Raw genomic sequence first — 10723 nt, forward strand, 5'->3', positions numbered from 1 at the left:
CATAGCCATCAGGCTAACTCTACAGTTCTTTGTCGTTAATTAGGTATCATTAAAATCACTGAAAACTTACAAGAAATTAGTCAAAAAGAAGAAATGTCCCCTTGTGGCCAGAGCAACTGTTCATTTTTTTTACTCTAGTAATTCCTGTGAGCACAAAGAGAGTTGGCGTTGCCTACTTGATCATGTGACTGGTTGAGAAAAGAAAGAAAGATAAAACCAAGGGGGGGCCTTTCATCTCAGGGGGACATAATATGATAATTGTAGACAGACCATTTGTACAAATGCCAGATGATAATTTTAAAGTGTTGGAAAGATCCGAGGGACAGCATTCTTCCCAATCCCGGGTTGGGAAATAAATCACCAGTACAGTAAGGCCCCAAACAGTGTAAGGTTAAGCAAGTAATACAATTCAAGAACAGTGTCGGGGAGAATTTTTACAAGACTGACTTTTACAACAGTACGTGCAGGATACTGCTCCTTAAAGTGTTTGTACATAATTACTATCCTTGACATTAACGCCAGGTCTCTAGGATGGGGTCTGGGGGCTGTGTTTCCTCCTCTGCTCACATCATCCCTAATCTGAAAATTTAAACAAGGGCTTTGTAAACTTACCATAACAGATGACCAAAGAACAAATAGATCAAAAAATCAATCAGTGGTATGAAACCTTCTGAACAAGCAACCAACAACTACATACCCATAAAGACAAGACAGATAATTAAAAATAACAATAGCAAGCGCTCTACTAAGAAGAATTCAACACTTTTATGAAGAATTGAAACGAGAAGGATCAAGACACGGATGGAGTCGACAAGACTTCTATAGATACCAAAGATTAAGAACCCTACTAAAAGAAGAAAGCGAAAGGATTTATAATAAAAACTGGGAAGATAAAATAATAAATACAGCCAGATATTACTCAGAAGATCCTCAAGATTTTGGATGGAAATTAAGAAGCTAAAAGGAAACAAGCAACCAACAAACCAACACCTTAAGAAAAACAACGAAAAAATAACCCATGATAAGGATCAGGAGGCAGTATTTAGAGAGACATGGAGTAAAGTGTTCTCTATTACAGCTGAAGAAAATGCAACTTATGACAGACAAACAGAAGCAGAAGTAGACCAGTATTGGGTAGAAAACGAAGAAAAACATACAAATTATGAAACCTCAGACATAACAAGACTAGAAGGAATGGAAGACATGGATAGACTAATAACAACGAGAGAGATAAAAAAACGCAATAAAAGCCTTTAAAAACAATACAGCAGGTCATTCACCAATCAATAAAATAATACTACAACATCTACCAGAAAATGCATTAGAGATACTCAAAGACATATTCAATCACACCTATCCATGTGTTACCACCCCAATAAATTCAAAACTGCCATCATAAAACTAATCCCAAAGGCTAATACCAACTCAACAAACCCGGCAAACTACAGACCAATATCCTTACCTGAAGTAACCGGAAAACTACTAGAAAAGATAGTAAACAGAAGGTTGAGGAACTATCTCGAGAACAACAACAAGCTCCCTACACACCGCACGGCTTTCGAGCAAGCAGAGGCACGGGCACGGCTCTCACGGTCATACACGAAACAATAGGGGACCATATAGCACGGAGAGATCAGGTTTACCTAGTCCTACGAGATGTTGCAAAAGCCTTTGATAAAGTGTGGCATGCAGGTCTACAATACAAGATTGCACACCTTAACTTACCTCTCACCATCACCAAATACCTAAATAACTACATCACAGGACAAAAGGCAAAAAAATAAAAGTAGGCAACTATACAGGACAAGAGTTCACTGACAGCCGGTGTACCCCAAGGTTCAGTCAGCCATCTCGCCAACGCTATACATAATGTACACATCAGAGCTCCTTCAACTTGCATGGGGATGCATAAACGTTCAATACGCAGACGACGTGAAAAAAGTTGGAAAGTTTCGTTTAGTCGGCGCAACATCTGTGGTCATATACCGGAGAGACAGGAGGGGAAGGAATTATAGAAGGAAACAGATCCCAGGAGACGGAACACAACCCCCGATTAATACCTGGTACCCATTCACTGCTGGGTGGACAGGGGCGTAGGGTATCGGAAAAAGCCGCCCAATTTTTCCACTCCACCCGGAATCGAACCGGGCTCTCGATTGTGAGCCGAGGTGCTAACCACTGCACCACGAAGCCCCTCAGACGACGTGACACAGATAATAACATACCCTGGCCAATCACGAGAAATGATGACTAGACGCACCATCAATGAAATAACCAAAATCAACACATACGAAGCAAATGGAAAATCAAAACCAATAGAAACAAATTCAAGATAGTACCTATTGCAGTCAAGAAGAAAACGACATCATCATAGAAGGAACAAAAATATAGTATTCACCACCAGGTAAAGTATATGCCTCGTCATGGGAAGAACATGCATTGAACACCACTTCAATGAAACCATCTATAAAGGTAAAAGAAAGCTGACAGAACTCTACAAATTCAGGAACATCCCAACCAACATAAAAATACATCTTATCAAAACCTTTCTAATACCCATACTGCTATACCCACCTATACCTTTAGTCGCAACAAGCAGAAACAAGCAAAACAAACTCCAAAAAGTTCAAAATCAAGCCCTACGATTTGCACTAGATGAAAGGCACTCTTATAGAAGGAATACAAAGACTCTTCACGAACAGGCAAACCTAGAACCTATCAACTATAATTTGTACACAAGAGCTGAAATCATATTAAAAAAAGTACAAGTCCTGGAGGACCTGCATGTGGCATTTATACTGGAAAATTACGAAGAAAACTTAAACCACCAATATTACTGCAAAACTAGAAACATAATAAACAGAGAACCACCAGAAAAGATATACGCTACACGATAATAAAAAAAATAAATAACCCTAACATACAATTCTCTCAGTGGTACGGGGCGGAGGGGCGGGCTGGATGCACGGGCTGGATGCACGGGCCTCCCGTCATACTCAACGCTCCAAAACACGGAGAGATGAAAATTGGCATAAACATCTCGAAAAAAAAATACAATAATGTAACAAAATACAAACAAACGTACTTAAAAAAAAAGTGATTTACCTTCCTTAACCCGACTGAGAAACTCACCTCTCGGAGTGGCGCTGGGCTGGTGCGAGGGGAGGGACGGGCTCTACGCACGGACTTCCCCGCGTACAATGCCCCGAGCTGCTGGAGCGTGAAGAATTCATTTAAGAGCAACCAAAAAGATACCAATATAATATGGGAATTTTCAAGATAATAAACAGATATGATTTATACCTAATATAACATGTAAATACTTACCTTAAAACTCAACTGTCGCGGCGGTGCTGAGTGGTGGTTGGGAGAGACGGGCTACTCTGACCCGCCGTGAGAGAGTGGAAACATGCAAAACCTTTAAACATTAACTTACCGGCACCTGTACCTAATGCACAAATTACTTACCTGTCTCGGGGGCGCGGGGCCGTTGACTGGGATGACGGGACAGAGGACGCAGGTTTCCCAGATCGCGACGGCTCAGGGCCGCTGAGATAGTGCTAAGTCTTGTTACTTTAATCTAAAATTAAGATACCGCCCTAGTGCATGGAAATGCAGGCAACAGAAAGCCTATTGGCTCATTACAGGCTTGCCCGCTTTGTTGATTTAATCTGCTCGACAGCCACTTGGGGCCTGGGTAGCACCTCGATATTGAGGAGCAGATGAAAGCACCTCGATATTGAGGAGCAGATGAAAGCACCTCGATATTGAGGAGCAGATGAAAGCACCTCGATATTGAGGAGCAGATGAAAGCACCTCGATATTGAGGAGCAGATGAAAGACCTCGATATTGAGGGCAGATGAAAGCACCTCAATATTCAGTTTACTCCCGACGCAGCGAAGTGACGGTCGATTCTATATTTGAAGGAGTTGATGGTATTCGCATTTACTACTCCTGAAGGAAGATTGTTCCAGTGGCGAATGACTCGTTTTTGAAAGAAACTCCTTCCGATGTCTGTGTTGTATGGACTAGACTGAATGGGTAAACCGTTATTTCTAGTTCTTAAGTTGGTTTGTAGTACAGAGAATTTGGAGTAATCGACGTTATTGATTTTTTCAGATACTTGAAGACTTGAATCATATCCCTCGTAGGCGTCTTTTCTCCAATGTAAAGAGATTGAGTCGCTTGAGTCGTTCCTCGTGCAGTTGAGCCCTTAAGGTTGGTATCATCTTCGTGGGGCGTCGTTAAATCCTTTCCAGTAAATCAATGTCCTTCTGTAATTAGGGAGACCAGAACTGTACTGCATACTGAGGTGCGGTCTTACCATGGAATTATACAAGGATAGCATCACGTCTGGAGTTTTACACTCGAAATTCCTCGCTATAAACCCGAACATAGTGTTGGCTTAGTTGTATTTTTTTACAGTGATTCGCGTGTTTCAGGTTACTGCTGATAGTGACTCCAAGACCCTTTTCCTCCTGCATCGCTTGCAGAGGTTTCCCATACATGATTTATGAGTGATTACTATTTCTGTACCCAATGTCCATGACTTTGCATTTGTCCACATTAAAAGACATATCCAATAATTCCGACACTTCGATAATGTAACTGAGGTCTTACTGAATTATTTTTGCAGTCGGTCTTCGTGAGGGCCTTCCACCCACTTTGATGTCATCAGCAAATTTCGATATTGTGGATTCGAGGTCGTTGATATATATGATGAAGAGAATGGGTCCAGCACTGACCCTTGAGGCACTCCACTAGTGACTGGAAGCCAATCGGAAGGCTGTCCGTTGAGTAGTACTCGTTATTTTTCTGTCGGTGAGCCAATCTCTTATCTACGCGATCAAATTGGCTCCAATGCCCGCCGAGTGCAGTTTCTTTTAAGGAGTCGCTCGTGCGGTACCTTGTCGAAGGTTTTCTGAAAGTCCAGGTACATAACATCACTGGGGATGTGGGCATCCCATTTCTTATATATACCTTGGAAGAAGTCTAATAAATTCGTTAGGCATGCTGGGTGTTGGAGATTACATTTTTGTCTTCTAGAAACTTAACAAGTTTATCTCTAATAATCGTTTCGAGTATTTTTCCTGCCACTGATGTCAAACTTATGGGCCTGTAGTTTAATGCAACGCTTTTGTCTCCTTTTTTGAAAATCGGTGTTACGTTCGCCATTTTCCAGTCTTCCGGGACCTTGTTCAATTGAACAAACTGGTTGAATATGTAAGTGAGTGGCTGAAGTATTTGTTGTTTAAGCTCTTTTAATAACTGCGGGACAAACCGTCAGGCCCTGTTGAGTTTGTCCAAACACTTTTCACTTCTTGGTCGCATATTGAGACAATTTCCTGGGCGTGATCCCCTCGGCGGGTCAGGGCTCTGGGGATGGTTTCGATGTCCTCGACTGAGAATACGGATGCGAAGTTACTGTTGATGATTCTGGCCATCTGTTTACCGTCCTGAGTTACAGATCCAGTTTGTCTGTCAGGGACCAATATTGATTTTACTTTCTTTTCGATCTGATGTATGTGAAGATTTTTTGTTTGTCTTGATGTCGCGCTATTTGTTTTCAGTTTCATTTACTACTCCGAATAAGGGTGCAACGAGCTCTGAGGCTGTTGTGGTACTGTACGAGCTTCGGCCGTGTCATTCTCTCTTCATTAGGTTATAATTCCTTTTTTTTAAAGTTTACCGCCCTTTTTATTTCTCTGTCATCCACGGTGGATCTACGGCACCATTTACTCGCCTGTGTTTCGTAGGCACTGTAGGTTTCTACTCCCAAAAGCTTATCTTTGAAGTCGTTCCAACGTTGTCGATTATTGTCGGTTGGAGTTAAGTTGGTCTCAGGTCGCAGAGGGTTTTAGTAGGATTATTTAGCTGTTCTGTGTTAGGTTAGTTTTGGTTCCACCAGAGCGGTTTGTTCAATGTCAAAGGGAGCAAAAAGGGTGTTTAAATTGTATTAGGTCTCAGGAGAATTAACAAACAAATTTTGCATTAAATTTTATAATTACCAACTTAATAAATGAATAGCTTGCCGTAAATACTTAAAGATTCATGGAGACAAGGTGCAGGGGCATGGGTATATGAAATAAATGTTCCAGAGCAAGGTGGTTGGCCCACCACTCTTCTCTCGTACTATATTTCATATTCTTTTGATTTATACTAGTTTCCCTCCCCTTTGCATTTTTTCACCCTCCTTCAGTCTATCCACCGGAATGAATGAACGAATCCCACTAGTCCCTCTCTCGCCTGCCCAGTAAATTCTTACCTCTCTCTCTCTCTCTCTCTCTCTCTCTCTCTCTCTCTCTCTCTCTCTCTCTCTCTCTCTCTCTCTCTCTCTCTCTCTCTCTCTCTCTCTCTCCGTATGTTAACACTGAGATCCATATGGCCATTATATGATTAAATTATTTGTGGCAGGAACGGAGATGATCTTCTTTTGATTTGTAACGCTTTGTATAATTTCTTAGGTCCTCCTCAACACTTCTATATTTCACACCATGTACTTAGTTACTTTACAGTGTACACTTATACACTTCACCCTGTACCTAGGTGTTTTTTCTGTTCTTTCTTCCCTGACTTTCCTTTTCTGTGCCTCTTTTGTTAATAGCGTCCACTATAAGAGGGGTTGTAGCAGCCCCTTCTCTTGAAGTTGCCACATAAAAGCAGGAAGACTTCAGGTTGCCTAGTATCGGGATGGAGGATCGGCTTGTTGAATATAGTAATTGTGACGACAACGTTATGAATGTCAAATAAATATTTAAAACTGTGACAAATCAAACTAATAGGAGTACCCAGTTACGACTGTCAATGTCATTTATATATTTTTTGGTGTGAAAATTTCTCCCTCTCCTTACACTATATCCCCTTCGTGTCGCGGTGTGAATATGACTGGAGGGGTTGCCTGTTCGGTCAGCGTTTTTTTTATATACCCTGTGTTACGTCACGCGGTCTAGGGGAGGAGCCTCGGGAGGATGCGCTGAATGGGACGAGTTTTGAGTCGACCATGGGTATTGACCTCCTTTCTTCTTAGATCTTGAGCCTACCAGCCCCTCTAAGCCACAGATACAAAACTTATTCCTTAATACAATGATTCCTACCTGTATGAAGTTACTGTAGAAGATATTTTTTTATGTGATTATATTTAGTGTGCCCAAGTGAATGAGCTATGTAGGAAATAATGACGAAAAGTGTGCATTACTTTATAGATAGCCTACTATTGCCTCTTCAATGCTGCTGCTGTATTGTTTTGAAGGCCCGTTCTCCCTGAAAACTGGTAGTATTATTATTGTATTGTTTCTTAGGTGATGTATTTGATTGTTAAAATTAGAGTGCCGTCATTCAATTAAATTACGAATATTTTTAATCATGATACTAGCTAGATTATCTCAATCATATATATTTGGTACGTATCTAAAGCAATACATGATGTTCATGAACAACCAATCGGATGAAGGGGGTGAGGAGCTTAGCCAGTACCAGGGGAGAAGCTTTTCACGGTTACAAATTGACTTGAGTTAATTTGGACAGACTTATCACTGCAAATGTTGGAAAGAATGTTTTCATGACATTTGGCCTGGTACACTAAAAACTTAGGAATAGACTGGAGCTGAGGAGAAGGCTGGGAAGCTAGTTTTCCTTCACAAGATTTTAAACAAAATTTAAATTTCTAGATTAGACAGTGGACTAGATAATCTTTCCTATAGGCCAACTGCCTATTACTGTGTTGATAGTTTCCTTTCTCTCTCTTATTCTTAACGCAGTGTTCTGTTGAAATTTCATAACCACAGCTCAGAGTCAGGCCTATGGAAAATATAATGCTTTTGTATGCTATTAAAATTTCTAAATACTCAATATTTTTAGGATCAATATAGTACTGTATAATATATATATAATTATACTCTGTAGGAATGAATATAAATTTACTTTATTCTCCATTATAAATTACACATACCTGATTTTGTAAACATTAGTGCAGTACTGTATATATGCATTTGCTCAGTAAGTTTGAGAAAGCAATGCAATGTATGAATAAACGTTGTACTACATTTAAATTTACACATAATTTGGCTACCAGTATTTTTCTGTATGCATGAGTTGGAAAGGATTTTTCTTAAACAATTTATCTGCTGTTTAGTGAAGTGGCAAATATATTATTTATTCATTTAATTATTTAGATATAATGTACCAAAAATTATGTTTTCAGTTGCTGGGAAGTTGCAGCATTTGAATAGAGATTTGGGTTTACCAACTGATGTTTTTTCATCCTGGTGACTAGTAAAATGACTGTGCATGATTAAAAATTAAAAATTCTGCTATAATTGAAACCACAATACCTGATAAAACTAACAAAGGTACATAAAAAAACACTGGTTTTTTATTGATGGGTTTAGTTTTTAAACCAGGGCTGTCAAACTCATGGCCTGGGTGAGATAATCATAAATGGCCCACTGTATCAATATGCATAACTTCAATCTTGTCAATGTATTTTCTGCTCCAACTTGGCCCAGCCCCCATGACGGCATCACCTTCAGAGGATGAATTGGCCCTCGAAGGTTTGAGTTTAAGCACCTGGTTTTAACCGCCAATCTTGCTACAATACCTGGTTAAAATCTTTATATAAGATTAAAGCCACAACACTTATGAAACTAACAAAGATACACACTAAAGAAAAAGAAGAAAAAAAGTTTTATTAGTTGGTTTAGAACCACAGTTTTTATTGGTTTTAAACCATGGTTTTAAAACCATTAGATTTAAACCGCCAGCCCTGATTCAGGAATAACCCACTTTTATAAGGGTTACTACTACTACTACTACTACTACTACATACTACTACTACTACTACTACTACTAATAATAATAATAATAATAATAATAATAATATTTTTCTAGTAGGGTTAAATTCTCCAATCCCTGGGGCCCAATCCACAGCCTCCAGAATTCACCTAACTTTTATAAAGCAAAAGTCGTAGTGACAAGTGTTGATCATCACCACCTTTTGCACACACACACACAATAATACACACACACCTTTATGGCCTCTTAAGTTTTTACATGGCCGTCACCTCTTAGACGTCATGCCGCAATTCTGCTTGAGGACAGGAATCATTTGTCGCTTTTATATCCACGTAGTCCATATCTGAAAAGGGTTTTAGGGCTTCGTTAGTGCTGTTGTGCAAATGTCTCGATCCTTACTACACACTATGCCGTAAGGTCTGGAATAAGGCAAAATCAGACAGATTCCCAGTATGGCAATGTGCCAAATATCCAACCCCAGATGAGTCATGACGATGGAGACTGCCGCTGCCTTTACATTGTCTGTTAAGCTTAGGTTGGTGAAGCAGAGGGCTCTTTAGCCAGCTGTAAGTAGCCATAGTCCAGCTGAGGGTTTTCAAACGTTTTTGTCACTGCAAAGTATACTAACTCCTTAAAAATATATAGTAGTTATATATGCCTATATATAATGACAGGAAAAGTGTACACTGCACCGAATTGCTCCAGCATTCAACAGTCTCGAAGTGGACGAGGTTGACCGTAACTTTCCACGATTTTCGAAAGGATCCAGTTATTATTTAACGAATTTCAAAGAGGCAAATTGCACGAGATCGAATTTTCGTTGATATAAAAATAAGTTAAAAGCATAACAGTATAAGCTTTTAATACGTCTTTAACTAATATTTAATAAACTTGCAGGAACTGATGACATAGCTGGGGAGTGAAAATCAGCATCTAAATTTGCAAAATATTAATTAGTAGTAGAGTGGTAAAACTGCCTGGAGATGAAACTTGACCGAGGCCCACATTATTAACTATCGATATAATATTACCTAAGAGGCTGATAACAGGATGGGTTAAACAATACGTTCTGCTATAAGGTGACTAAAGGCTGAAAGTTTTTTTTTCCTTCTTTTCTTTTTGATGAGTGGAGCAATAAAATAAATCGATCGTTCCGTTGCCGCTGGGTGTGAACAATTAAGTTGTGGCTACCATTAATACAACTATTATTTCACAAAATAAATTGCTTATTTTTCATTGGAAAAAGGGGCATGTTGAACGTGTTGGCGGGTCTAATTTCCAAATACGGCCATTTTTTTCCGAGCAAAAACAAGAGAGTTAAGGCAGAGGTGGACGCGGTACTGAAAATCAGTACGGTTGCAGTAGTGGGCAATTTTTCCGGAGTAGTGTTTGCGGTAGTGCGGTCCCATTTTCTTTCTTTCTCAGTGCGGTACGCGGTGTGCGGTACTGCGGTAGCGGCAGTCAACAGGCAATATAAAAATACTTGTGCGCTCATCCTGGCTATCCATTGACTAACTAATAACTTGTGAGATACAAAAATAAAGGAGGACTGGGGAGGGGAGAGGGAGAGGAAGGGGGAGACAGGCCGGGGAGTAGAGGACGGGACGGGGAGGGGAGGGAAGGAGATGAAACGTCCTGAGGGGAGGATTGATTGATTGATTGATTGATTGATTGATTGATTGATTGATTGATTTGGGATTTTCTGTGGCGCCGCAACATCTTGGGTCATATGGCGCCGGAGTGCGTAATAAATGGAAAGCAAATTAGTAAAATAATTAGTTTAGAAAATCTATCCATGGACCAGAGTATGTTGAGGGGTATTAAAAGGTTCTAGAATGGTCCATTAGAATAACTTCAGCGTTTGAAAGACTACAGGAGATGGAGAACGCCCACCTCCCCGCAAATAATTCTCTATGGATTGATTGATTGAAA

This window comes from Eriocheir sinensis, unplaced genomic scaffold (assembly GCF_024679095.1).
Source record: "Eriocheir sinensis breed Jianghai 21 unplaced genomic scaffold, ASM2467909v1 Scaffold622, whole genome shotgun sequence".
Taxonomy (NCBI): Eukaryota; Metazoa; Arthropoda; class Malacostraca; order Decapoda; family Varunidae; genus Eriocheir; species Eriocheir sinensis.